This window comes from Styela clava, chromosome 2 (assembly GCF_964204865.1).
Source record: "Styela clava chromosome 2, kaStyClav1.hap1.2, whole genome shotgun sequence".
Lineage (NCBI taxonomy): Eukaryota > Metazoa > Chordata > Ascidiacea > Stolidobranchia > Styelidae > Styela > Styela clava.
The window spans coordinates 28,573,098-28,578,097 of NC_135251.1; the positions used below are offsets into that span (position 1 = coordinate 28,573,098).

The 5,000-nt window shown below is 57.8% G+C and overlaps 2 non-coding genes and 1 pseudogene across 2 annotated transcripts; all 3 read left to right on the forward strand.

The window, feature by feature from the left end:
• Positions 1–1,453: 1,453 nt before the first annotated feature.
• On the forward strand, positions 1,454–3,263 carry LOC144420288 (small subunit ribosomal RNA). Its single transcript, XR_013474641.1, has one exon. It is a non-coding gene; the product is annotated as a small subunit ribosomal RNA (ribosomal RNA).
• Positions 3,264–3,561: 298 nt separating this feature from the next.
• On the forward strand, positions 3,562–3,715 carry LOC144420138 (5.8S ribosomal RNA). The gene has a single exon (XR_013474497.1). It is a non-coding gene; the product is annotated as a 5.8S ribosomal RNA (ribosomal RNA).
• A 288-nt stretch (positions 3,716–4,003) lies between these two features.
• The window catches only part of LOC144420039 (large subunit ribosomal RNA), a 3,695-nt pseudogene continuing 2,698 nt past the window's right edge, over positions 4,004–5,000 (forward strand).

Below are 5,000 nucleotides of genomic sequence, written 5' to 3' on the forward strand. Positions count from 1 at the left end.
CGAATGAGCCAAGAAAGAGCGGTGCGGGGCCGGTCGGAGCGCACCCTTTTCTCGGTGGCTGGCGGGCGAGAGAGTGCTGCGTCGCCGGCATCGGCGTCGAAAGAAGCCGAGCCGAAAAAAGTTAAAGTACAAACGTGCAAGCATACTAACCTAACCCTAGGTAAGGCATGTCAGAGCGAAAGACAGTAATTTCGAATGAGCCAAGAAAGAGCGGTGCGGGGCCGGTCGGAGCGCACCCTTTTCTCGGTGGCTGGCGGGCGAGAGAGTGCTGCGTCGCCGGCATCGGCGTCGAAAGAAACCGAGCCGAAAAAAGTTAAAGTACAACTGTGCAAGCATACTAACCTAACCCTAGGTAAGGCATGTCAGAGCGAAAGACAGTAATTTCGAATGAGCCAAGAAAGAGCGGTGCGGGGCCGGTCGGAGCGCACCCTTTTCTCGGTGGCTGGCGGGCGAGAGAGTGCTGCGTCGCCGGCATCGGCGTCGAAAGAAGCCGAGCCGAAAAAAGTTAAAGTACAAACGTGCAAGCATACTAACCTAACCCTAGGTAAGGCATGTCAGAGCGAAAGACAGTAATTTCGAATGAGCCAAGAAAGAGCGGTGCGGGGCCGGTCGGAGCGCACCCTTTTCTCGGTGGCTGGCGGGCGAGAGAGTGCTGCGTCGCCGGCATCGGCGTCGAAAGAAGCCGAGCCGAAAAAAGTTAAAGTACAAACGTGCAAGCATACTAACCTAACCCTAGGTAAGGCATGTCAGAGCGAAAGACAGTAATTTCGAATGAGCCAAGAAAGAGCGGTGCGGGGCCGGTCGGAGCGCACCCTTTTCTCGGTGGCTGGCGGGCGAGAGAGTGCTGCGTCGCCGGCATCGGCGTCGAAAGAAACCGAGCCGAAAAAAGTTAAAGTACAAACGTGCAAGCATACTAACCTAACCCTAGGTAAGGCATGTCAGAGCGAAAGACAGTAATTTCGAATGAGCCAAGAAAGAGCGGTGCGGGGCCGGTCGGAGCGCACCCTTTTCTCGGTGGCTGGCGGGCGAGAGAGTGCTGCGTCGCCGGCATCGGCGTCGAAAGAAACCGAGCCAAAAAAAGTTAAAGTACAAACGCGATGCTAATGAGCGAGCCGTTGTCTCGACTAATATGTAGGGGGCGTTCGATCGAGCGTCTGGCTTGAGCGCTTGTCGGCCTAGCAGAACGGTCGCATTGTTATGCCCGGGTTTTAGGCACCGCTGCAGGCGGCCGGCAGAGCTCTTGTTTGTGCGAAACTGAATGGATCGAGCCCGAGAGAGGGCGAGCAAAGAAAAAACGCAAATCGCTCCGCCTGGCACTGCCGGCGAGAGCGTGGACGTCGCGGCCAGCGACTGTCGAAGCTGAGTACGGCCGCAGGCGATCGCCTCGGTCTTAAACGAATGCGACGAGCACGCGCCGGGCGGCCCAGCAAGGGCCGAGCGCAGCTGTCGCAGCTATCTGGTTGATCCTGCCAGTAGTGATATGCTTGTCTCAAAGATTAAGCCATGCAGGTGCAAGTACGAGTTCTCGTAAAGCGAAACTGCGAATGGCTCATTAAATCAGTCTTGGTTTATTTGGTCTCGTAAGCGAAGTGGATAACTGTGGTAATTCTAGAGCTAATACATGCATTAAGCGCCGACTTCGGGAGGCGCGCTTTTATCAGATCAAAACCGACCGGGTTCGTCCTGTGACGTTTGATGACTCTGGATAACCACGCGGATCGTACGGTCTCTGCACCGACGACGTATCATTCAAGTGTCTGCCCTATCAACTGTCGAAGGTACGCTACGTGCCTACCTTTGTGATAACGGGTAACGGGGAATCAGGGTTCGATTCCGGAGAGGGAGCCTGAGAAACGGCTACCACATCCAAGGAAGGCAGCAGGCGCGCAAATTACCCATTCCCGACACGGGGAGGTAGTGACGAAAAATAACAATACAGGACTCTAACGAGGCCCTGTAATTGGAATGAGTACATCCTAAAACTCTTAACGAGTATCCATTGGAGGGCAAGTCTGGTGCCAGCAGCCGCGGTAATTCCAGCTCCAACAGTGTATGCTAAAGTTGTTGCGGTTGAAAAGCTCGTAGTTGGATTTTGGGCGAGCGCCGCCGGTCCGTCGCAAGGCGTGTCACTGGTTGCGTTCGCCTCACCTTCGGTTCTCCGTCGGTGCTCTTGACTGAGTGTCGGCGGTGGCCGATAAGTTTACTTTGAAAAAATTAGAGTGTTCAAAGCAGGCTGTTCGCCTGCATAGTGTTGCATGGAATAATGGAATAGGACCTCGGTTCTATTTTGTTGGTTTTCGGAGCACGAGGTAATGATTAAGAGGGACAGACGGGGGCGTCCGTACTCTGCCGTTAGAGGTGAAATTCTTGGATCGGCGGAAGACGAACTACTGCGAAAGCATTCGCCAAGAATGTTTTCTTTAATCAAGAGCGAAAGTCAGAGGTTCGAAGACGATAAGATACCGTCCTAGTTCTGACTATAAACGATGCCAACTAGCGATCGGGAGGCGTTACCATGACGACCTTTCCGGCAGCTTCCGGGAAACCAAAGTCTTTGGGTTCCGGGGGAAGTATGGTTGCAAAGCTGAAACTTAAAGGAATTGACGGAAGGGCACCACCAGGAGTGGAGCCTGCGGCTTAATTTGACTCAACACGGGGAAACTCACCCGGCCCGGACACAGGTAGGATTGACAGATTGAGAGCTCTTTCTTGATTCTGTGGGTGGTGGTGCATGGCCGTTCTTAGTTGGTGGAGCGATTTGTCTGGTTAATTCCGATAACGAACGAGACTCTGGCATGCTAAATAGTTACGCGACCTTCTCGGTCGGCGTCTAACTTCTTAGAGGGACTAGTGGCGTTTAGCCACACGAGATTGTGCAATAACAGGTCTGTGATGCCCTTAGATGTCCGGGGCCGCACGCGCGCTACACTGAGTGAAGCAGCGAGTGTCTAACCTAGGCCGAAAGGTCCGGGTAACCCGTTGAACCTCATTCGTGATTGGGATAGGGACTTGCAATTGTTTCCCTTGAACGAGGAATTCCCAGTAAGCGCAAGTCATCAACTTGCGTTGATTACGTCCCTGCCCTTTGTACACACCGCCCGTCGCTACTACCGATTGAATGGTTTAGTGAGATCCTTGGATCGGCCCCGTCGCGGCTGGCAACGGCCGCGTCGGCGTGTCGAGAAGACGACCAAACTTGATCATTTAGAGGAAGTAAAAGTCGTAACAAGGTTTCCGTAGGTGAACCTGCGGAAGGATCATTACCGAAAGTGGTGGTAGGCCCCGGCCGACCGCGCACTTAATTGTCTTTGGGTGCCGCCGAGAGGGCGGCCGTCAATCGGGGTTCTGCCCCGTGCGACACGCGTAACACGTTGGCATAGCAAGGCAGCCGAGTGCGATGGTGGCTTCTGGGCACCGCGCTCGATGTGCCGCCGGCCCAGCCCGGCGGTCGCTCGGCGCCGTTTGTTGGTGTTTTTGTGCAGTTGTTGTCGGTGGTGGTTTTGTGGTCGATCCCACAGTGTGACGTCCGCGCGCTTCGGCGCCGGGCGAAACGTCGAGGACGACTCTTAACGGTGGATCACTCGGCTCGCGAGTCGATGAAGGACGCAGCCAAGTGCGAGAAGTAATGTGAATTGCAGAACACATTGAACGTCGACCTTCTGAACGCGAATTGCGGTCTCCGGTCAATCCCGGGACCGCGTCTGCCTCAGGGTCGCGTTCGTCCTCACCCGAGGGCCGTCGCCTGGCCTCTGCGAAGACGGCCGGGCGTCGCCCCAAGTTGAAGCGGTCGCCGAGCTTTCTCGGCGCGACCGCGTGTCCCGTACACCGCCGGCCCCTCGACGTGTTCAACTACGTTCGAGGGGCGGGTCCAGGTCGGTCGGTCCGGTCACGAGATCAAGACCGACCGTGGGCCAAGGCGGCGACGGTACGCGCTCGGTCGGCGCCGGCGGCGACGACTTGCGATGCCAGCGGGCCGTGTAAGAAGCGGCCCGCTTGACACATACGACCTGAGTTCAGGCGAGAGCACCCGCTGAATTTAAGCATATTATTAAGCGGAGGAAAAGGAACCAACAGGGATTCCCTGAGTAACGGCGAGTGAACCGGGAAGAGTCCAGCGTCGAATCTGCGCGCTTTTCGAGCGCGCCGAGTTGTGACGTACGGAAGTCCCAGTGCGGCTGACGGCGAGCGCCGGTGTCCTTCTGATCGAGGCCTCGTCTCACGGCGGGTGTTAGGCCCATAGGGGCGCTTGCCTTGGCCGCTTCGGGTCTTCTCGGAGTCGGGTTGTTTGGGAATGCAGCCCAAAGCGGGTGGTAAACTCCACCTAAGACTAAATACGGTCGCGAGACCGATAGCGGACAAGTACCGTGAGGGAAAGTTGAAAAGCACTTTGAAGAGAGAGTTCAAGAGTACGTGAAACCGTTGAAAGGCAAACGGGAGGGCCCGTCAGGTCGCCGGCTCGCTTTCAGTTGGGTGCGGGGGCGCGCCGTCTCGGTTCGCGGACGCTTAAGGCGCCGCTGCCGAGTCGGCTCGCGCACCGTCTCAGCGCACTAGCGACCGGCGCGGGTCACGACCGGTTTGCCGTCGGTCTAAGTCCCCGCGCGAAGGTGGCCTCCGCTCCGGCGGGGGTGTTACAGCGCGCGGGCGGTGCGGCCCGGCGGCGGATCGAGGAAAGGATGCCGCGCGCTCTCTGTGTGCGGCCGTCGCCGTTCGGCTGGCTTGTCGTTCGCCTGCACTGTACGCAGTGCCGGTGTTCGGCGGGCTGCCGCTTCGGTGGCGCGCCGTCGACGCGCTCGGGGTCCGTGGCCACGTCGGCCACCCTCCCGACCCGTCTTGAAACACGGACCAAGGAGTCTAACATGAGCGCGAGTCGTCGAGTGGTTCGAGACTCGCAGGCGAAATGAAAGTGAAGGCGGCCTTTGGCCGAACGAGGTCGGACCCGGAGCCCCGTGCGGGCGCCGGCGCACGACCGGCCGATCGCACCCGCTCTGCCGGGGCGGTCG